Below are 24,712 nucleotides of genomic sequence, written 5' to 3'. Positions count from 1 at the left end.
TGGCGCTCTCCAAGTGTGCCTGTCTGTGTCCCAGTTCCCCTGTTATAAGGACACCAGGCCTGCTGGATTAGGGCCCAGTTTCCTCCAGTGTGACCTCGTCATAATTACATCCTCTCTGACCCTATTTCCAGAAAGGGTCACACTCTGACACTCCAAGGTACTGATGGCTATGCCTTCAGCATATGAATTTGGGGGTGACACAGTTCAACCCAAAGCATCCCTCCTCTCTCTCTATCAAAACCTTTTCTGAAAGCCCTAGTTCCCAGAGGAATAAGTGGCTGCTAAATCACAATGCCTGGCCCCCACGTCCTGGCCTCACAAAAGAGCATCAGAACCCTCAGCTTCTCAAGGAAACTCCCAGTGGGAAAGTTAGGCACCCATCAGGGCCTATCTGAGCTCTGGGCTCCCTGGAGCACCGGAGACCTACGGCACCAGATCATTGCCAGCTGACCTCGCTGAGCCAAAGACCATCGGATTCATTCTCCTTCCCTTCTCTGAAGACAGTAGATACAGGACCCCTGAGAATTAATGGTTTTTGTGTCCAGGATGTTTTCCCTGGAGAGAATTCAGTCAATCCTGGGTTCAGGTGTTTACTTCTCTACCCACCTAAAACACTCCTTTGATTAAATATTACTCAAAGAACACTAGGAGCTTTGGTCCGTGTAGAAGAACAAATATTCTGGTTTTGGCACTCTCTGCTAATAAAATTGTTTTCCTTTGTCTTTCTGAATTGCCTTCTTGCTTGACACCCTTCTCAGACCCCTCATCCATGACATTTTGGAAGGACACCCTGCTGGTTCAGGGCAAGGAGCTGGTGTGTCTCAGACTCCCAGAGGGCTATCTGTGGAGACATGCCACATGTGATGCCCTGTGGAGGCCTCCACCAAGGGGAGTCATGACCAGGTGCGTGTGATAACCAATACCATGGGGCCACCCCCAAGGGCTACACCCAGTTTGGCCCAGGCCCCACAGGGTTTGCCACCTAGGCCTTGTTTGAAATTTCTAAGCAGGGTCAGACCAGTTTCCTGGTGCCCCCTTCCCTCTAGCTCACCTTCTCCAAAGAGAGTTCTGAATTATCACTGGGGAGGGAGGATTTCGGGGCGGGACCAGGCTGGATGGGAAGAGCTGGGGATTCATCTTGAAGCCGCATTTGCATCCAAACACAATGGTGTTTGTTTAAAGAATATTCTCTTCTGGATGATAGGTGATCAGGAGCCCTTGCCCACAAGAACTTTGGTGGAGTTTCAGACCACTCCTCAAACGAGGGACCCATTCTCATTCTCCAGCTCTTTCTGGAGGAGTCACACCTGTTTCCCACAGTCAGGCTGGTCACTTGTACCCACCTCCCCGACATTTGTGTGCCACACCCAGGCTATGCCTAAGGCTATGGACTTGCCGTAAAAGGATAATTCCCTGGATCCTAACTGAAGGGACTCCTCCCTTCCAAGAGGAAATGCCTTCTACATCTTTACTTCTCAGCTCCCAAAGTGCTTGACTCTTGCATCATAATCTCTTGGTCTGGTTTTGTCCAGTTTAGATTTGTCATTGGCCTCTTACTTCTGCTGCCAGGGACCCTGCAGGATGTGGTCTGTGAGCACCATACTCCACAAACAAGAGCCAAAGGAGCACGAGCTGGCTCTAAAGCTGGGGCACTGCTGACCCATCCACCACAGCTCTCTGAGACTCACACTCAGTGACCCCAGGCACCCCCCATCTTCTTGAGTGTCGAAAGGGGATCAGAAAAATTTCCACTTCACATCACTGGGATGATGCGGCAGGGCTGTCCACACAGCAGACAGCCTGCCATGTCACCAAATCTTGGTCATTGCTAATGTGACCACCACAGTTTGTGCAGCTCACACCATAAACGCAACGTGCCACAGCCTGAGAGAATAGTGGCTTCCAAGAACCTGCAATTCTGGTGGGAGTGACTTCATCAGGGTTCCCTGCAAGGCAGATCCTGAGGCAAGTACGTGAGTGAGGTAGCTTATTTGGGTGTTGACCCAAAGAGAGGGAGATGGAGAGGAAGGATGGGTTGACTCTGTGGCTTCAATCTGTCAGACTCTGTCAAAAGAATGCCTCCTGGAGCCTTCGTTCTGAAGGACGGGAACTTTACCCACTAATCCACTTCCCCATCAAAGGTGGCTCCTTGGGGCTTCGAACCCCCTGGACCTCTCAGGTGTCAGACTCAGAGCATTAGTAAAGGTCCTGGGGTAGAAAGCAGAAGGACTTGGCAATGGGCCTGTGGCAATGCTAATTGCTGGAAGTAAGTCTAAACTCATGGCAGCAAAAATCGGGGGTAAGCCGGGAGATGTGGGGGGCCTTCCAGTGGCATCTGCTATGGGGAACAAGACTGGAAAATGGGGCCAGCAGACCCACAGAGGCTATGCAGGTGTATGTACACGTTTTCACTTCTTTATTTCGGTTTCTTTCCTTGTGTTGCTTTGCAAAAGTAATATATGCTCATGGTAAGATTCAAATAATTTATAAAGTTGTCAAATGAAAAGTAAATAAAAGTACCTGTCTTACCTAAACCTTGATTCCCACTCTCTAGAAGTAATGTCATGTTAAGTTTTCTCATGTTCCTCTCTTAGTATTCTTTTTTTTTGTCTCTTAGTATTCTATACACATTTAAACACAAATACCCATTTTACCCAATTTCATTTTCCCCACAATGAATCCCAAGCATGCATACTGCTTTTTCATGAAAGAGATTGTTCCATAATCCACAGTATAGATCTAGCTCATTCTTCTTAACAGTTGAACAGGAATCCATTGTGTGGTGGTGCCTTAATGTACATACTGTCTTCTACTAATAGACTTTTAGGTTGTTTCCAGAATTTGCTATGATAAACAAGGCTGTAAGGATCATTCTTACGTGTTTTGCTTGCTTCTTCAAACATACCTGTAGAGTAAGATCTTTGAAATTGTTTCATGAAAGTCATATGTATTTAAAACTATAACATTTACTTATAATTTTGGTGGAGATTGCTAACTGGCTCTGCAAACACAGTATATCAATTCACATTCCCACCAACAGGGTGCAAAATGTGGGTTTCCTCACACCCTGCCATGCTAAGAATTATCCAGTGTTTTCAGAGTTGCCAATTTGTTGTGTAAAAACAATCACATCTGGTTGCTTCAATGGTATAGTAGTAAGGATGAACATCTTTCCATGTGACTATTGATGATCTGTATTTTTTATCTGTATTTTTTTAAAGTAAAACTGCCTTTGCCTTAATTTCCCCAGTACTGTTCATATTTTTCTTACTGATTTTAGCAGAGTTCTTTGCATGTTAATAGGGTTTCAAGGATTGAATCACCAATGTGAGAATTCTATTTGAATTCTTTGTGTCAGATTTTCCCTGACCTGGTTTATAATCTGAGTCACCCAGGAAGTTTGATAAAGTACACACTCCTGGACTCCACCCCAGAATTCTGGATCCAGTGTGTCTGGGTTGCGGTCCAAATATCTGCATGCTTTTTTTTAAGCTCCCCAGGTGATGCCGATGATCAGATTACTCAGCATCTGGCTTAAAGACAGCCGAATTTATTACCCTCGGGTTTACCTTTTTGTAAGGCAGGTTCCCATCTCCCTGAAACAGAGGTAAGCGACTTCAAGTTTCAGGTCCCTGGATCCATTAACGAAGGCCCTTTCCAAGTGTGTTCTCACAAAGGCTCAGAGGATAAGAGAACAGAGACTCGGCACAGCTGACCCTGACTCCCAATTGACCTTAGGAGAGCATTGCCCGAGGCCAAGAGAGGCAGCAGGCACCCCGGCAGGCACCCCGGCTCCGACTCCTGGCCAGGCAGGTCAGGTGCTGAACTCTGCCAGCCCTAAGCCTCCCCCCAGAGGGTAATGATCCGATTGCTTGCTTTGGGTGGAATTAGGGTGTGGCACACTTTTTCTGTTTGGTTAGCTGGTTTCCTTAAGGTACCCCTTGCTTGCCCTCCTCCCGAGCAGTGGAAGACTGACTCATTCTCCTGAGCTTGATTGACATGAGCTTCTTCCCACCCACTATCCAGAGCCAAGGTCTGCTCTCCATGATTAGACCAAGTATTCTGGGGCTTGAGAGCAAAGAGAGTTCCCTCAATGAAGCAAGGAATCTTTCTTCTTGTTTTTATGTCATTGTTATCAGGCTTTGCATGCCTCCCATGTGAGTGTGAGTTGCAAAAATTGATTAAATTCAGCTGTTTGTAACTCAGAATTCCTTTTCCCATGGAGACCCTACTTGGATGAAAGTTAACTGCCAGCATAGTGTTTATTTAATAAAGTCCATTTTGTCAGCGGTGGGAGTCTGTGTTATGTGAACGGAGGGCTCAGTCCTTGGAATTCCCCATGAGATTTAGGTGGGGATCCATGCTCTAATAAAGACAACCAGAAAGAAAATAGCAAGCACAACACAGTTTATCAGAGCGAAAATACACTCTCAGGGTGGAAGAGTGAGAATGTTCCTCTAGGTGGAACCAGCCCCTATGTTGTTTTGGGATTGGATATTACTGAGTCTCTCTAGGCTGAGAGGAGCTGTGATATAGAGTGCGAGATATCTAACGGAGGATGTTTCCAGCCTTTGGGAAACTCCTCCCACAGGTTGGGAGAGGGGGTTTTGACCCTTCAAAGATTGGGAGGGAGCTGTACCCACAAAGCAAATGCATTATAATGAGTCTAGGGGTTCCCCTGGGGCAGGGGTGGAAGAGGAGAGCCTATGTTCTGCACCTATGACTTTTCATCTATCAGGCCCAAGGGCTTGGAAGCCACAGGGTCAGAATATTGTGCTTCCCAGCCACCAGCCCCACTCCTGGGCTTTTAATGCAGAGCTATTTTATCACCATCCTTGCCTCTAGCTCCTGTCTGTTATCATTCTCCCCTCAAGGACTTGGGACTCTGCCTCCAGGGCATTCCTTCCCCTGCTCAGGTCTAGCTTCTACCTAACAATTTCACCCACGGAGTAGATGAATGTCAATTCCAAGGGGCCAGGTGAGCAGGGCAGCAGTATCCTCCCTCATGACCCTGGCTCTCGTATCACTATGGAGCACCAGAGGCGCTCCCCACGTGGCTCAACACAGCAAGACCTGGGCAGGGAGGGCAGTTCCCAGAAGTGGCCAGGTAGTCAGAGGAGAGAAACTCCCATCCTAGAAATCGTTCATAAATGTGGTTTATAAATTAGACATATTCAGGTTTCATAAGTTGAGGACCTCTGATATTTCACACTTGTGCTGGCTGCTTCACAATCCAAGTAACATGAGGCTGGCTTAGCCTATTTTATGCAAAGTAACAGAAAATAGATCAAGTTTAAGTTCATAAATAAAGCTGATTTATAGATTGTAAAATCCACTTTTTAAAAACTCTGGCACTGAAACAGATTTACGACTGGCCACAACCCACAAAATCTGTTTCTTACTTTCCCTCAAAAAGGGTTTGATTTAAGCATACTTCTTCCCAAACCCTTTCAAATGCTGAATTCTAATAACACTTCACACTTAGTCCCATGAGTTCCGGATCAATTAGGTTGTTACTTTTTCTCTAAAGCTGGGACATAAAGGATTGGCTACCAACAGTCACCCGCAAATTGCTGAATGGCAAGTCCCCTCACTGCCCATGACTGCACTGATCTTCACAGATTGTCCCTTTAAAAGGTCAGAGATGGCTGTTCACAATGTCCTGTTTTTTCCTTTTCTTTTCTTTTCTGTCCCTTTGGGTAGGTGGGTGGGGGAGTCAGGAGGCAGTCCGGCTCCTAAAATGGTGAAGGCAGAGATAGAACCCAAAGTTCTTACACTTGCTAAAAAAAAAAAAAAAATTCAACCAAGTACTTTGGAAGATCTAATTGGCTTTACTAATGATCCAAGAATCCGGTGGCCTCCCCATAGAGGGCTGCTCCAAGGAGTGGTACAAAATAGAAGGCTTTTATAGGGAAAAGGATGGGGCAAGGAGTTACCAGCAAGAGAAAAGAAAGGATTGTTTTCAGGCAAATTCACCTTCCCTGAGGGAGACCGACAAGGGGGCTTGATTGGAGGATGTCCTCATCTTCCTTTGGCAGAGAGGGCACAGCTCATTTGTCCCAATCAGGAAATTCCTGACTGACCGGTTAAGACTTCCATTTCTGGGGCAGGTTGAAACCGCAGTGGGGCTTGGTGACTTGGCCTAAGTGATACCATTTGGGGCTTGTGGGATTTTTTTCCTTACAGACATGTGTGCACTAGCCTCCAGTCGTGAGGCTGGAGTTTAATTTATCCTTGCCCTTCTTTCCAACATTCCTCATCCCCTGCTCCTGCTTGATTTTTCTCCTTTACATATATCCTCCTGCAGCATACTAAATATTTTACTTATTTATTTATAACCTTCATAAGGGCAGGCGTTCAGTCTGTTTTATTCACTATTATCTTACCAACCCCTAAAACAATTGCTGGCACATTTTATATGCTCAATAAATATTTGTTGAAGGAATGAATGTTGAAAATGTTGTTCAAGGTCTATCTGTTTTACATCAGATGTGTCTCTAGATTTATTCCTTTGTTTACGAATTTCCTTCTTTGCCTTCTTCCTCCTTTCATCCTACTCCTTCCTTCCGCGTTCAGGTTCCTTACTCCTGAAACACATACTTATTAATTCCTTCAGTGAGGCTCTCTTAGCAGAAAATTATTTTAATCTTTGTTTGTCTGAAAATACCTTTGTTTTCCCCTCTTAAATAATGTTTATATTGACATAGATTTCCAGAATATCAGTTATTTTCTCCTAGTACTTTAAAATGAAATCCAGTGTGGTCTACATTCTGTTGTTGCTATTGAGAATTGTACCGCCAATCTCACAATATTTACTTTTTAAACTGCCTTCTTTTCTGTGATTGTTTTTAAGATCTTTATGTTGGGTGTTCTGTAGGTTCACTCTGATGAGTCAATGTAAGGATTCACTTTTCTTGATCTTGCTTGGGATTCCTCTGGCACACTCTGGACCACTATTCCCATGCCCTCATCACCCAACTAGGGTACAAGACAATTACAGGTACCAGAGCTCTCAAAATAGCCAACCTTGAGCCTTTTTTCCCTACCTGTTCTTTCCCATGGGGACTATGGTAAAGGTTCTTGCCCACATTTCCCCCTCCTCTGTCTGCCTCCTAACCAACCCAATGCTTCCCCCGCCTCTTGAAAGCTGCGTGTATAACTCTTAGCTTACCTATCTTGAGCCACTGTAACAAAATTCCAGAGACTAAGTGGTTCATAAATAATAAACATTTATCCCTCACAGTTCTGGAGCCTGGAAGCCCAACATCATGGTGCCAGCAGATTCAACATCTGGTGAGGTCCTGCTTCCCAGTTCATAGAAGGCCATCTTCTTACTGTGTCCTCACAGAGCAGAAGAGGCAAGGGAGCTCTTGGTAGAGTAGGTGGTTAGACATGAGCTGGAGGCAAGGGTGGAGATACACAGGTGACCCATTCAAAGCCCCAGGGCTCAATATCCTGACCCGGTAGTTTCCAAGACCCTGGGGGTCTAACAGACTAAGTGCAGAACATGCTCTCTCTTCTTCTACCTCTGCCCCAGGGTGACCCCTAGACTCATTTTATCTCACTGGCATTGAGGTTTTGCCCCCCTGATGGGACAAGGATGCCATGAGGGTCCGGTACCAACCTTGTAGGCCCAACAACTCCCCCTCCTGACCTGTGGGAGGGGTCCCCCCAAATGACTGTGAGCAGCCTCCATCAGAGACCACTCTACAATGCAAGACCCTGCTTACATAACAAGAAAATATCCTGCAGCCTCAGGGCAGTTGCCACTTCTGGGCCTCTGTGTTCTCTGTTCTTGTGAGTGTACTGTCCTTAATACACTGTGTGATGCTTGCTGTTTTCCTTCTGGATGGCTTCATCTGAGCATGGATCCTCATGTAAATCTTTCATGGGGAATCCAAGAACTGAGACCTTCATTCACACAGCACAGAATCTCCCACCGGTAACTCTCCCTGGGCTTCTTTTACAGGGGTCTGGTCCCATTCATGAGGGCTCTGAAAAAACCAGCACATTGGGCATCAAGTTTCCAATACAGGAATGGAGTTGGGGGAGCACCCAAACATTTATTCCATAGCTGTAACAAACCTTCTTTTCTATGTATCGTCTCCTGATCTGTTGGCCTCACCATACTTAAAGAGTAATAGGATCGGTATTTTAAAATAAAAAGAGAAGGGCACTACTGATTCCAGGAGCACTAAGATCAAAGAATTTAGTAGGCTCCAGAAACTATCAAGGCCAGTGAGGCTAAAGCAGAAAGAGAAGGTCTTGTGGCCCTTTCCCGGGTGACTAGCAAGGGCCCGCATGAGATGAGACCACAGAGGGCCTAGTGCCCTTTTCTTATATTTCCACATCAGATGTACCACACACCACTACTCCTCAGACACCTTGCGACTTGGCGCTTTCCAGAAGCCCTTCAGTATGGAACTTCACTGGGCTTGTCCCCAACATATTCCCTGGAACCATTCTGTTATAGATCTTCCTCCTCTTTCCCTGAAACTACTCCTCTTCATTCCTCCCCATAAAAGTTCTATGATCTTTGTCCTACCACTTGACAACTGATTTTTAGGGTAGATTTATCCTGGCCAATTTATTGTCAGGTACGAGTGGGTTACTATAATTTCCTTCATCTAGGAGACATGTTCATCCATTTATTCAGAGCGTATGTAACATACTTATTGGACACATGTTATGGGAGAGCTGGACAACAGAGGACACTCCAGGGGGGAAAGAAAGCAGTTGAATTCAAAGGAGCAGGGGAGAATGGTAACCACATACTGCCGGAAGCAGTTGGAGCAGACCATCGGGAGGGGGGAGGGAGTGTACCTAAGTAGTGAGGGTCTGCCCTGCGGGCCACTGTGTCTTGCTCACTCTGGCATTCCTATTAGCCCAGGTTCTTCCTCTGGTTTTTATGAATCTTCTGTGTCTCTACGAGTCTCCTTTCTTTAAAAAACAAAACCAAGTTCTTTAGACTTGATTTTGCTCTCAGACAGCTTAGAGCAGAGGGTGAATATTTAGTTTATGTATCATTGGGTCTCCTGGCTTTTCATCCTATTCAGATCGAGAACAGCCTCTTGACCTTGACATGAGATTTGGATTTTGTTTTGACATAAGTCAATAGAGAGCCATAGAGAAGTCTAAATCCCAGGAGTGATTTTAAAAAGATTTTCTCGGCAGCACCATGGAGAGTGTCGGGAGGAGTGTGTGTTATGGGAGAGATGATAAGGCCTCACAGAAGTCAGGCATGGATGAAGAGAAAGTGACCAGACAAATGAGAGGTGACTTTGCGTGACATCAGGAATGACAGTGGCCTTCAAAGAAAAAAACATGAGACAAATATTTAGAAAAGGGGGCAGCAAGTTCTATCTGGAGCTTGATAGAGCTTGGGGAAGATGGAGCCTGAAGTGCCTGTGGGACATTTGATAGAACATTTAATAGGTATTGAGCTTTGGGGACCTGGAGTTCCGTGGGGAGGTTCCGAGTCACACACTGAGGTTTGAAAATTGTAAGGACAGAGATAGCAGATGAGAGTCATGAGAACAGACAAGAGATATTTGCATCTAAGAGCCAGAGAATTCTGGGAAGGATCAGCTTACAGATGAAAGGGAACAGGAGTCACTATGGCCTGGGCACTGGAAGTGGGGATGTTTCTGGAAGAGTCAAACAAAGAGAAGAATTGAAAACTCTGCCTTGAATCAAACAACTGGAGGGCACTAGGAAATTTAGGGAAGTTTTAGAAGAACATTCAAAGCCCCCAGGTGTTGGGGGCTGACAAGCAGCTGGTGGTGAGCAAGAGGCCACACACAGCCTGCTGATGTGTCCACTTTTTCAAGAGACAGGTGCTTTTGGTGGGAGGAAGGCAAGCGGGCAAGTGGGCTGTGGGCAGCAGATCAGGTTGTGATCCTCCACACACCCAGCAAGGATAATGAAAAGGATAAAGCAGAGAGAAAGATGGTCTAGAAGAACAAAATTCCACCATGAATACTAAGGCAAGAAAGCTTGGTCTTTCTTGTAGTTGTTTTATTTGGGGGCTGGACCACGATGGACCATTTTCCTCTGTCCCCTTCTTCCACTCTCAAGATCCAGAGTCCCTGAAACCTCCTCCATCCCAGCAGAAAACCAGATGGCACCCATGAAACCAGCACCCCAGCCCCAGGCCCAGAGGAGGAGCCACACAACCCGAGGTCTGGGCAGGGTGCCGAGGCCAGGGAAGGGCATAAAGAGGGAGGGGGCCAGAGGGCAGCGTCCCTGGAGCTGAGCTCTATGTGGCCCAAATGACTACAAGGAGGGCAGAAACATAAGGCCATTTGCCCCATCCTCTGGTCAAGGATCACCTGATGGCCAAGAAGGGAGTTTTGATTCTCTTTCTGTTGAGGAACAGCCTTCCCTCTGAATGCTACATATGGATGGGGTGCTTGTGATGTGGGGCAGGAGAGGGCGAGGTAGGTGGTTCCCAGGTGGAGAGGAGCCAGGGCGCGGCCCCGTTAGGCCACAGGAGGGTGTCTGGCTAGCTTGGACAGCAGAGAGGCAGGAGAATGATGCTTCCAGATGGGCTCTATTTCCTCTGTGGACTAAGAGGCAAGGTCATTCTATAAAGAAGGCTTGGGGCGGTTTGAGGAAAGTGACAAAGCCTGGAAATAAATACTCACTGACAGGAAGGTGTGAGCGAAGTGGCTGTGACATGAAGAACGGGGCCCTCAGAACCTGACAGGTGCCCATTTCACCCTGGCATGGGAGCCCCGTGAGGGCCGAAAGGACAGGTGGCCCCGTGAGGGACCGCGCAGGGACAGAGGAGGAGGAGGCGGCCGAGGATGGCCCACACATCACTGAGAGGGTGGCAAGAGATCAAAGCCAGAGAGGAGACCAGAGTTGAAAATTTCCCCTCTGACTCATTTCCACTCAAGGCTTGGGCGATGTAACGCCCCAGGGAAATTTTCAGTTCAGTGCCAGGCCAATCGATTTCATCGTTTTAATTACAGCTTGGTTGCAATGCTCTGAAATTTGGGGATTCATGGTTTGCATTTCTGTGTCCTCGAAGACTGAAGATTCAGCTGTTTCCTGTAAAGTGTCTCTCTTTTGTTGATTTCCTCTTTGTAGACAGGCAGATCGATTCCGCTTCACAGAGGTGACATGATCCTGGAGTTGAAAAAGTCCACATGGGATCTTGGGTGTCAGAGTGAGGGGACAGGTTCCAGGGGAACCCCAATCTCCTCACCTTTGTCTAGCCCACAAGCATCGGCAGTGGCACTTACGTCCAGCCTTGGGAGGGCAGTTAGAAACTGTGCACGGGAGGGTGGCAGGAAGGGTGAAGCCGGTGTTACTAAAATTCCTGCGTGGGAGTCTTAATTTGCATACACCTGCCCCGCCCCCCTCTAAGAAGCTGAGTTCCCCATCCCTTTATCAGGCACCTTCCAGGTGAGGACTACAGCTCTAATGCCAACATCTGTTTCAAAGGGAGTAAACAGACACCCAGAAAGACAAGGTGTCTCCCCAAGGTCATAAGACCGCCCACCTGTAGGGGAGCAGCAACAGAATCCAGGCCTCCTGACCCCCAGCCAGTCTCTGGCCAGCTCTACAACTGCACCAATCCAACCGACAGTGACAACCTTCTTTTGCTTCTATCCAGTAGTTCATGTGTGGGATGAAGCAGTGAGGACTGATTGTACCCATCTTATTTCCAAACTAAGGACACGCTGGAAGTGAGCACGCTTCCGCCTCTCTGCCGGCCCCCTGCACTTGCGAGCCAATCTGGGCTCACGGGGCTACTCACAAGGGCCTTGGGTTTGGCCTGGTGTAGGCTCTCCCCAGATCGGTGCATTTGGTTCCCTGGATTCCTCTCCATCCTAAGAGGCCTCGAAAAGTCAGAGGCTTCAGGGAGAAGAGACCAGGACTTCCACCATGAAAAGGAACCAAGGTCACAGAATCACGTTAGGCTCGAGCCGGCTGCCTACTGGCCCAGCTCCAGAGGGTCCCCTGGGTTCCCTCCAGCAACTCGAAGAGGCGCCTCTGAGCTGGCTGCTGTGTGTTCACGTGCCTCTTAGCTGCTCTCCACGTGCACCTGTTAGTGGGGGGACATCCGCCAACTCAGGGAGACTCTTCCTCACTCCCCTTGGGTGGGCTTCAAGGGCAGCGCTCTGCACTCCTGCAGACTCCCGGATCCGGCTGCTCTTCCACTCTCTCCCCTCCCCCTCCTCTCCCCTCTCTGCTCCCTCGATCCTCCCAATGCTCCTCCCAATGCTCTCCGGAAGCTTCCAGTATGCTCTGCACATTCTCGCCTTGGGGCATGTGCTCCTCTGCCTGATACAGATCAAACACACAGTAGACATTTGTTGAGCAAATAATTTTTTGAATGAGCAAATGAATACTGTGATTGTGTCAGCCTAGAAAAGAGCTCCTTCCCTGTCCTCATAGATTTAAAACCCTTATGCTCCGCAGACTTTACCCATTTTTCAGAACGAATCCAAGAGCCCCTGCCCAAACCTATTCGTTGATCTCTTTCCCACACGGGGGGGGGGGGGGGGGGCACATGCTGTGGATCAGCCCCTGGGTGTCCCAATGTCCCCCGCGCTCTGCCGTCACAAGGGTCCCCTACGTGCTGTTGATCAGTTTAGTCAACTGCTTCCTGTGCCTATTTATTATATAACCAGTCTCATTTAATAAACATATGGAACATCTCGGTAGTGCTTTACAGCTTTCCACAGGCTTGGACATATGTCACCCCAGGCAGCGGCTATGTCAACAAGGATGGGTAGGGACTGGGTCCCCATTGGCCAGATAAGAAAACTGAGGCTCCTGCCCAGAATTGTAGAGATTGAGACAGACTTTCCAGAGACAAAACTCACCTCCCCGCCCCCTGGACCAAGGACTGACTCTCAGAACTGAAGCCTGTTAGGAACTGAGGGTCGACCTAGCCCATTCTCAATATCCATGTGTCCTTTGTTTCCTTTATTTTGTCCTTCATGTCCTTATCCTTTTACTGGCTTTCCTGGTCTGCCTGGGCCAGGCGTTCTGCTCAGGTAGATGCTGCATTATTCCCCAACAACCAGGTGTTAAATAGAAAACTATAAGCCCCAAATGGTGGCACTTAAGACAAGTTTTGGCTTCCCCTGGAAATGTAATTTTAACTGGTCAGTCGGAAACTTTCTGCCCAGCATAGGGAGGTAGTCTCACCAGGGCCCTCACCATCCTCTCCCCTAAAATGTGAGGAACTCACTCTGCATGGTAAGACCCTCTAGTCTTCCCCCTAAGGGAAAGTGACATTGCCTGAAACAATCCTTAGTTGTTTTTTTTTTGCTGATAAACAATCCTGTCTTTCCTTTTGCTGATAACTCCTTGGCTCTTCCTCCTTCCTATAAAAACCTTCCATTTTGTACAACTCCACAGACAGAGCTCCTCTCTAATTGCTCAATGGGCTGCTGCCCGATTCATGAATCGATTTATAAAGACAATTAGGTCTTCAAATTTATTCAGTTGATTTTGTTTTTTAAAACAGGTAACCCACAACACATTCTTGATCAGCCCCCTAAATTAATTCTACCTTCCCTCCTCTCCAAGAGTTTGGTCCCAGCAGGTAATAATTATTAGACACTTTGAAACTACTATTTCTTCAGGTAAATATGTTTTTTTCTTATTTGCACATTATGCAAAGGGTAGAAATCCTGGATTTCCATATTGTGTTGATTGCTTCACCTGATTAAGTTTTTAATTAGATTAAATTTTGCACCAGTTAGAAGGAATGCAGAAATAAATTGGCTGTTGCATGAAAGCTTAGGTTGTTCGGGCTTGAGGACAGCTGGGTGGAGGGCAGGAGGAACAAAAGGACATAAAAGTGGTGTTCACTTATATTGGCTTCGATTGAGCAAAAAGGGCACCCAATCATTTTTATCCAGAACCATCCTGGGTCACAGGAAAGCCAGGTGAAGCCTCCCAGTCTTAGTGCCTCAGAGTGATCTTTCTCTCAGTCAAGTCCTTCAGTTTGATGAGTTTGGTTCATTTAAATGCAAATGTCCTTGGGAATGGCTCACACCTCGGGGTATTATCAGCAATCTTTGTTTTTCTTTGAGAGAACCAGGTTGGGGGGGTTGAGGGGGAGCCCCAGAGAAAACCTTCATTTTGCCTGTCAGTCCAGTTAGACACCAATTCTCAGTGGTTCCCAGCTTGCACCTAGAAAGATTAAGCACTAGACACCAATTAAGCTGAATATTTTTTCAAGTCAAGCTTCTCCTTCAGTGTGTTCATTTTATGCCTCAGGAGGCGGGGGTTGGGGGGACCAATGTCATCTTGTGGTTACTTCTCTTCCAAAAGCAATTTGAAGAAGGGCCTGGCTTTCTCGGTTTGTATTTACACAGTGGCTTCCTAGAGCTTGATTTGCAAGTCTCAGCAGGCAGGATCTGTCTCTGGAGAAAGACTGCTTCTCTAGATTTCATGTTGATTTACCCCATTCTACTTAACGATCTATAGTCTCTGCAGTTTCAAAGTCCCCCCCACTCCCCAGACTCTGAGATGGGGAGCAGGGAAGAAAGTCTGGTTCTTCCGTCCTTAGGTGTCCCAAGGGCTGATTTTCCTGGGAGCAGAGGAACCGAATGGAGGAGGGATTCCCTGGGAACCCCCACGTGCTCCCTAGCAGGATCTAGAAACCTGGGATCTCAGGTTTCACAGGCTCCCGTCCAACAGGGGATTTATCTTTTTCTCCACGTTGCTACACAACACACATGGCTAACACTGTTATCTCTCTGCTAGCCTAACACCACAGTGATTTAAGGAAATCTGTGACCTATTCACCAGTGGAAGAAACATGAACCAGTCTTCTAAAGGCCACCTCAAGGCTGAGCCCCACTCCCACTCCTGGTGGCTCAAATAGTGCCCCACATTTTATATGTAGAAGGAAGCACCACAGAGGATGAACAGCCTTCTTTCTTGTCCAGAAAGGTATTTTTGGTGACTTTTCTGTTTGTTAACTTCTTGTTGTGCATGTTAGTTTCCCCAGTGTGGTGGCAACCATCCTGATTACGTCACTCGCAGGTCTCTATTTATCTGTTGACCCCTCTGACAGTGACTGGCCCCTCCCCTAGAGAGCAGTGCTTTCACGTGGAACCCAGCCACCAGTAATCCAGGAAACCCAAACACAACCCCAGGGGAAGCCTTTGGGCTGCTAAGGTCTTTCATTAGGCAGATCTTTTGCCCCCAGTTTTGTTGAGGTGTAATTGACATGAAACATTGTATGAGTCCCAGGTGTACAACGTAGTGATTTGATATACATGGAGATGTTGTGAAATGATCACCACAGTCATCACCGGCTTTAATATCGGTCACCTAGTTATAATTTTTTTCTTGTGATGAGAACTTTTCAGATCTACTCCATTAGCTACTTTCAAATATACCAGACAGTACTGTTAACTGTACTCTCCATGCTGTACATTACACTCCTTGACTTATTTATCTTACACTGGAAGTTCGTACCTTTCATCACCTTCACATATTCCCACTCTGCCTCTTACAACCGTCAATCTGTTCTCTGTATCTATTGATATGAGAAAAAAGGCAGAAGAAAAACTATTAAATTTCCTTATTACTTATAGCCCACTGACATGTCCTTTTTTTTTTTTTTTAAGATTTTATTTATTCATGAGAGACACAGACAGAAGCAGAGACACAGGCAGAGGGAGAAGCAGGATCCCTGCAGGGAGCCCGATGTGGGACTTGATCCCGGGACTCCAGGATCGCGCCCTGGGCCAAAGGCAGGCGCTAAACCGCTGCGCCACCCAGGGATCCCCATGACCTTAAAACAGGCAAAATCTTGCTTCCAAAAGTCCTTAGAGACTTGCCCTCTCCCTAACCCCCTCCTGACTGGAGAGTACATAATGGGCCTCTTCTTATGACCTCAGTGCAGCTTTTTCTGCCCACAGTTCCCATCCCCATGCTTTATATAATAAAACCACCTTTTTGCACCAAAGATGTCTCAAGAATTCTTTCTTGGTGATTGGCTTCGAACCCTAACATCTTTCTTACATCATCTATGAATTAGTTTTGTTTTTAAGATTCCACATGTAAGTGGAATATCCTCCACTACTTGTCTTTCTCTGACTTATTTCACTACACACACACACACACACACACACACACAGGTTGTTTCTGTGTTTTGGCTAGTGTAAATAAAGTTTCAATGAATATAGGTGCAGGTATCTTTTCAAGATAGTGATTTCATTTCCTTCATTCAAATACCCAGAAGTGGAATTACTAGTGGGTAGTTAGTTCTATTTTCAGTTTTTGGAGGAGCCTCCATACTATCTTCCATAGCGACTACACCAGCTTCCATTCCCACCAACAGTACACAAGGGTTCCCTTCTCTCCACAGTCTGGCCAATGCTAATTGTCCCATCTTTTTGATGGCAGCCATTCTAACAACTGTGAGGGGATATCTCATTGTGGTTTTGATTTGCATGTCCCTAATGATTAGTGATGCGGAGCATCTTTATATGTACCTGTATGTCTGGGAAAATGTCCACTTAGTTTCTCTGCCCATTTTTAAAATCAGATTGCTTTTGCTATTGATTTGTATGAGCTCTTTATATTTGGGGAGTATTAACACCTTACCAGATATATGATTTGTGGAAATATTCTTCCATTCTGTAAATTGTCTTTTCAATTTGTTTATGATTTCCTTTGCTATACAGTAAGCTGAGACACAGTCTGATTTTGGCTAATAAAAAGAAAAACAAGTGTGGGATTTTGGCTTATAAAATGAGTTTATAAATGTTCCCTCTTCTTTTGTTTTTTTGGAAGAGTTTGGGAAGGATTGGAATTAATTTTTCTTTAAATGTTTGGGAGAGGGGATCCCTGGGTGGCTCAGCAGTTTAGCGCCTGCCTTCAGCCCAGGGCGTGATCCTGGAGTCCCAGGATCGAGTCCCAGGATCAAGTCCCATATCCGGCTCCCTGCATGGAGCTGCTTCTCTGCCTTTCTCTCTGTGTGTGTCTCTCATGAATAAATAAATAAAATCTTAAAAAAAAAATGTTTGGTAGAATTCACCACTGAAGCCATCTGGCCCTGCACTTTTATTTGTTGGGAATTTTTTAGATTACTGATTCAATCTCCTTATTAATAACTGGTTAGCTCAGACTTTCAATTTTCAATTTTTATGATTCAATCTTAGTAGGTTATATTTTTCTAGCAAGATCTGATTTCTTGTTACTCTCTTATCTAATCTCTGATTTCTACTGGGCTCCTCCTAGGCTCCTAAAACTTCAAAGCTCGGTTTCCCCTCTGACCTTGAAGATTGCTTCAGTACTCTGGCTCTTACTAACTGATGTTGGCATGAAAACTGAAACCTAATCTTCTTCCTTGACATAACCTGTTTTAATGGTAGAAGGGCTTGTCACTAGACTAGAGAAATGGACTTAGTGCCATGTGATATAATACAATAATTTTGGCAGAGAGGCAATATGTTATTCAGAAGGAGGGTAAAGGTATAGATTAACATTAGCTTGTGATAAATTAAGAACATATGTTGCAATTCCTAGGGTAACCACTAAAAGTATAGAAATATACTGCATAACTCTCCAGCCAAGAGAGTGAAGGTGCAAAATTCTGTGACCTGGAGACTGATCTCAAATTGGGCAGGAGATCAAAAAGTGAGAAGTCAGAGCACCAGCAGGTAAATGAGACTATGGGATGTGGTGGCCGTGTTGCTCTTTCAGGTGGGAGAAAAAAGTTCTACGGAAACATAAAATGTACTGGACAGCTGCAGCTTCTCCCATACCTACTTATATTTGATCACCTTTTTGTATGTAGCACTATGAGCCAAACAATGCTATTGCTATGGCCCCGAGATGCCCTCAGCAGGGGAGGTGTTCAAAGATGGCATCAGAGGGGGCCTGTTCTCTCAGAAAGAGTTTGAATTCTGGAGAAATTTTAAAAATCATCTGCCAAAGATTATTTTCTTCTTTATTTCTCCATGCTTTACCTATACCTTCACCTTTTGACCCAGAGATTAGAGTTCAACAATCACCACTACTACCCTCAATCCCATTAGCACCCCAAAGACAAGACTAATTCTAGGAAATAATTAGAAATAATCAGAGAGAGTGCACAGCTCAGACAAATGTCTAGTGACTAATTATGATTCATGAGTGCCTCTATTCATTAAACTAACACCTACTTAGTGCTTACTATGTAAAATTATATTAGAACTAGCATTTATTGAGCACTTACTATGCCCCAGACATTTTCCAACGCATATTAGTTATATTTATGCATTTAATTCTTCCCAAAACTCCACAAGTCCTATTATCATGTTCATTTTACAGAAAAAACTAAGACATGGAGAAGTTAAATAATGTGCAAGATAGTAAAGGGGAGACTTGGAAATTAAACATGGACTGTCTGGCTCTACCTCATGCTCTTCTCCACACCGTGTATATGATGGTTCCCAGAATGATCCCTGCCCTCAGCAAACCTTTTGTATAGTAAGAAAGTAAACAGGTACATGCATAACTCTAAAAGCAGACAAACAGGATGAAAAATAAAAAAGTGTTGTAGGTGGCATAAGAAAAAGGAAGAGATCATGTAACAATAAGAAAGAGAATGTCTTTGAAAAGATAAGGATTTATTTCTACTGGCCTCATCAATAAATATTAGCTATCAAGTTAGTATTAGGAAGAGATGGGACAAGCATGCCAAGAGCAGAGGACAGTGTGAGCAAAGGCATTAGATCAAGTAACCAAGTTATGTTTAGAAATGGCCAGCAAGGCTGATTTGCCTGGAATGTAATAGTAAGAACACCATTTTTCACAGTGAAAGAAACCATCAACAAAACAAAAAGGGAACTACCTAAATGGGAGGAGATATTTGCAAATATTATATCCAGTAAGGGGTTAATATCCAAAGTATGTAAAGAGCTTATACAATTCAACACCAAAACCCCCCCAAATCCAATTTAAAAATGGACAGAGGATCTGAATAGATATTTTTCCAAAGAAGACATATTAGATGGCCACCAGATACATGAAAAGATGCTCAGCATCACTAATCATCAGGACAATGCAAATCAAAACCACAAGGAGAGGCACCTGGGTGGCTCATTTGGTTGAGCATCTTGATCTCAGCTCAGGTCTTGATCTCAGGGTTGTGTTGTGAGTTCAAGCCCCACATTGGGCTCTACTGGGCATGAAGTCTACTTAAACAAAACAAAAACAAAAACAAACAACAACAAAACCACAATGAGATGTCACCTTACATCTGTTAGAATGGCTAAAATCAAAATGACAGGAAATAAAAAGTATTGGTGAGGAGGTGGAGAAAAAGGAACCCTCATGCACTGCCGTTGAAAATGCAAACTGGTGCAGCCACTGTGGAAAACAGTATGGAGGTTACTCAAAAATTAAAAATAGAAATATTGTAGGATCCAATAATTCTGCTATTTACCCAAAGAAATGAAAACACTAATTCAAAAATATATATGCACCTCTATGTTTATTACAACATGATTTATAGCAGCTGAAATATGTAAGCAACACAAGCGCTTCCATAACTGGAAGTGTGTATCTCCCACTCCCTTTCATCCATTTTGCCCAGCCCCCAGCCCTCTTCTCACATGCCAACCCTCAGTCTAACTGAGAAATACAAATACCATATGATTTCACTCATCTATGGAATTAAAAAAAATAAACAAACAAAAAAGCAGAATCAGACCTGTAAACACAGAGAACAAACTGGTGGTTGCCATTAGGGAAGGATGTGGGGGGATGGGCAAAATGGGTGAAGGGGAGTGGGAGATACAGGCTTCTTAGTTATGGCATGAATAAGTCATGGGGATAAAAGGCATAGCATAAGGAATACAGTCAATGATATTGTAAGACCCTTGTATAATGACTACACATGTGGTGAGCATAGCATAACATATAAACTTGTCAAATCACTATGTTGTACACCTGAGACTAATGTAATATTGTGTGTCAACTACACTCAAATAAAAAAGAATTTTGTAAATAACAATTTAAAATAATCATCTCACATATGTTGAAAACTGCCTTTAAGAACTTTGTGCCAGGGGATCTCTGGGTGGCTCAGCGGTTTGGCACCTGCCTTCGGCCCAGGGTGTGATCCTGGAGTCCCAGGATCGAGTCCCACATCGGGCTCCTTGCATGGAGCCTGCTTCTCCCTCTACCTGTGTCCCTGCCTCTCTCTCTCTCTCTATCTCTCATGAATAAATGAATAAAATCTTTAAAAAAAAACAGCTTTGTGCCAATTTACACCTTCAGCAATAGAATAAAATATACCTGTCCTGCTGTCCCCTCATCAGCACTGAGTATTAGAGTGGTTTGAATGATCTGTTGTATTAATTTGTGAAGAAAAAATACTAATATATTGCTTAATTTGCATTTCTCTAGCTTACCAGTGAGATTAGACATTTTTCATGTATTTAAAACAAAACAGTAAGAACAACAATGATGGGACGCTGGGTGGCTCAGCGGTTGAGCATCTGCCTTCAGCTCAGGGTGTGATCCCAGGATCCAGGATCGAGTCCCACATTGCGCTCCTTGCAGGGAGCCTGCTTCTCCCCCTGCCTGTATCGCTGCCTCTCTCTGTGTCTCTCATGAATAAATAAATAAGATCTTAAAAAAAAAAGAACAACAATTATGATGGTGATGATAATAAAAGTAATTAATATTCCAATGCACTGGGCACAAGCCTAAGCACTTTATGTATAGTAAATAATTTAATCTTTACCACACACCTATGAGGTGGCTACTATTATTATCTACATCTTAGAGATGAGGAAACAAGAATAGACAAAGACAGTATCTCACATGAGGTCACAAGGCTAGATGTAAACCTGGTGTACAAATCCTGGAAGACTGACTCCTGCATGTGTAGCAGGTTGCCTCTCTCCTGTGAGGCTGGATTGGAGCATTAAGAAGAGTCACCCAGGGAAAGAACACAGGCTTTACAGACCTGGATTCAAATACCCATTAATTAGTGATGTGACCTTGGGCAAGTTATCAAACTTCTCTTAATATCGATTTCCATGCCATAAAATGAGACAAAACTACCCGCCTCAGGCCACTGTGAGGATTAGAGATAATGTGTGTAAAGTGCCTGGCACATAACTAGAAAAAAGGTCTGGGAATGTCAGGTTAAGGAATAAATATCTAATTCAGTACATGCTCTTAAAGAACTACAAGTCGCAGGATTGCAGCTGAGTTCTAAGAAAAATCATTTGAAAGAGTTTATTAGAGGCATAGGCTCTTAACTGGAATATTCTAGACCTTGAAGGGAATTTCAGACTCCTAAGTTTACCTCATCAAAAATTATAGGTATATCATCCAGGAATTCATCCTATAGAAATACATGTGTACTAAAGAAAACTAGAAAAGGATGTGATATTTATAAACAAATAGAAATAGCTGAAACATCTTTTTATTTAAATATAGGATCCCCGTTATATAAATGATACAAGGAATATGATGGAACGTTATCAAGGGCATTAAAAATATGATTGTGGGGGAGTATATGAAGACTAAATGCTCATAGTGGATTATTAAAAGAAGCAGGTTATAAAACAGTATATGTATAGTATGACCACACAAACCCTCGTAAATCAGTTGTACATATCCAAAAAAACCTGAAAAGCTATAAAATAATTCTAACAGTAATCTTTCACCACTGGAATTATGAGTCATTTTAGTTTTCTTCTTTGTATATTCTCTATTTTCCAAATTTAGGAAATGGGCCGGATATTTCTTTTTATATTTTTATTTTATTTTATTTTAAGATTTTATTTATTTATTCATGATAGTCACACAGAGAGAGACAGAGAGGCAGAGACACAGGCAGAGGGAGAAGCAGGCTCCATGCAGGGAGCCCGACGTGGGATTCGATCCCGGGTCTCCAGGATCGCGCCCTGGGCCAAAGGCAGGCGCCAAACCGCTGCGCCACCCAGGGATCCTTCTTTTTATATTTTTAAAATATTTTATATATATATTTATGTATTCTACATGAGTTTATTTTTTATATATTCTACATATGTTTAAAGCTTTAATTAGGAAATTTTTAATAACTATAATAAACCCATATGAGGGAAAGTGATTCTGAAGCATTTGTCTGGTTAATATGGCGAGTTACCAAGTGCTTCGTTTTGTTTTTATATTGTTATATGTTAATTGCTTTTGCTTTTAGGGTAAAGATTTAGAATTTGAAATAATTTAAAATAAGCTTGACCAAATGCAAGCACTGAGAGTTTTTTTCTTTACTAAACATTTTGAGAACTGAGGCTTTCATGCCAATGAGTCAGGGAGGCAACAGCGTCCCAAATCAGTGCGTTGGTGTGAAGAGACTTTCCACATAGGCAGGGTGAAAGGTGGCAGAAGAGGCATTAGTTCTGCCGCCATCAAAGTGGAGGAAGATGTAGGCTTTATCTTACTGCTGACTTTCTGTCTCAGAAAAATCTTAGTGTCATTGTAGAAAAAACATTAAATTATTAAAGTCTATGCTTAAGAAGCTGAGGAGAGGTGTTTTATGAACACCACTGTGACCATTAAATCTAATTTACTGTGGACTATGATTTTATTTTCTTAAATTCATGGTGACATGCTCCTTTGACTCATGTAGGGTGGCAGGCACATTGCTTTATGAGGTAGTTCCTTGGTTTGAAAAGTGCCCTGGAACCAAAAGGAGAATGAACAACAAAGGGAAGTTCGCTTGTCTGGAAAATACTCCCAGTGGGCAGGCCAACTTGCAGTTAGCTGTGACCATGTGCTGAGGACTCAGCCTAAGAAGGAATAGAATTGACATGATGAATGCGGGGGTGGGGTGGGGGGATGGGGGAATGGGGAGGTGGGAAGGGGGGGCACAAAAGGAGTTGGGGGTAGGGGAGTTCCGGGGCAGTTAGTGCTATCATATAATGGAGGGTAGACATCTCATCTGTGTGCTATACATCAAACTCCAATTAGATTGAGGGCAGTGATGATAAACTTTCACTGGAGTTACAACATTAATGTCCATTTGTTCATTTTTTCTACGTATCTTTTCCAGTTGTGGGTATATACTGGGTTTAATTAAAGCAAATGTGGATTCATTTCTTTTTAAGGCTTTCTTTACATCCTTTGACATGATTTAAGACACTTTGCTTGCCAAGACTGGGTTGGTCTCAGTTGTTATATTTGGAAGTGGTGAGTGAGGTCATGTGGGGATGAGATCAGTCATGCCCAGCATTTTGAGGAGAGCAGAGGACTGAAAACACAAGCATCTTAGTGAAGACCAACCTCTAAGGGCCAGACAGAAAAACTTGAAAACCAAAATGAAGCAAGAGGTGAGGGCAACACAGGAGACAGGGAGATTAAGAAAGCCCCAGCAGAGAAAACATTGAAGGAAAGGGAATGACCAAAACATGAAATGTGGAAGACAGAGCAGCTGGAGACTGAAGTAACTGGCAGCTCATGGACCTAGAGATGAGCTGGGAGGAAGGTGAGGACAGAACAAATGACTGTATGTCCTGAGCTGTGATGAGGGTGGAGGGGGGACATGAAATGAGTGTTACTCACTCTATGTGTTTTTAAATTAGCTTTATTGAGATATAAGTTTACAATCAATAACGCCCATTTTAAGCATATATATTGATGATCTTTGGCAAATGTATATAGTTGTGTAACTGCCGTGGTTCTGGAACAATTTCATTATACCAAACATTCCTTGTGTTCTTTACAGTCAACCCTGTTTCCAGCCCCCTAGCAAACACTGATCTACTACTGCTTCCTGTCACTATAGTTTTGGCTTTTTGTAAGAATTTTATATAAATGGCAGTATACATTATGCAGTGGTCTGTTTCTGGTTTTCTCCGCTTAGCGTATGCTGTTGAGATACATCCATGTTACTGTGTGTCTCAGCAGTTTGCCCATTTTTTTGTGCTGAATACTATTCCCTCCTATACCAAATAATATATTATATTTCTAAGATCCAAAAAAGTGCTGATCCATTCACCAGTTGATGGACATTTGGTTATCAGTTTGGGACTATTAGGAATAAATCTGCTAGAAACAAATGAGAACATGTGGACATATATCTTCATTTCTCTTCTGCAAACACCTAGGAAAAACAAAAGATTTCTAGGCATAAGGTAACTTTACACTTAACTTTATAAGAAATTGGTAAACTGTTTATATCAAAGTGGGTAAGAGTTCCACCAAAAAATGGCAAGTTTTGGCAAAGTTGCCATGCATCTTTGCCAAAACTTGATACCAACAAGCTCTTTATATTTAGCTATCTTAATGGATGTGTGATAGAATATCACTGGGATAGCAATTTTTGTTTCTCTGATGACAAATAATGTTGAACATCTTTCATAGGCTTATTTATATATCTAATTTAGTGAAGTGTCTATTTAAAACATTACCTATTTTTTAATTGAGTTATCTTCTTGTTATTGAGTTGTAAAAGTTCTTTATATGTTCTAGACTTAAAATCTTTATTATATATATATATATAATGAAGATCTTATTTATTCATGAAAGACACAGAGAGAGGCAGAGACACAGGCAGAGGGAGAAGCAGGCTCCCTGCTGGGAGCCTGATGTGGGATTCCATCCCAGGACAGGGATCACACCCTGGGCGGAAGGGAGGCGCTCAACCACTGAGCCACCCAGGCGTCCCTAGATACATTTTCTACAAATATTCTTTCCCTGGCTGTGGTTTCCCTTTTCATTTTCTTATCAGCATTTTTTG

Source organism: Canis lupus, chromosome 4, assembly GCF_003254725.2.
Source record: "Canis lupus dingo isolate Sandy chromosome 4, ASM325472v2, whole genome shotgun sequence".
NCBI lineage: Eukaryota > Metazoa > Chordata > Mammalia > Carnivora > Canidae > Canis > Canis lupus.
The sequence above is the reverse complement of the archived record's forward strand: the minus strand, read 5'-3'. Positions refer to the sequence as shown.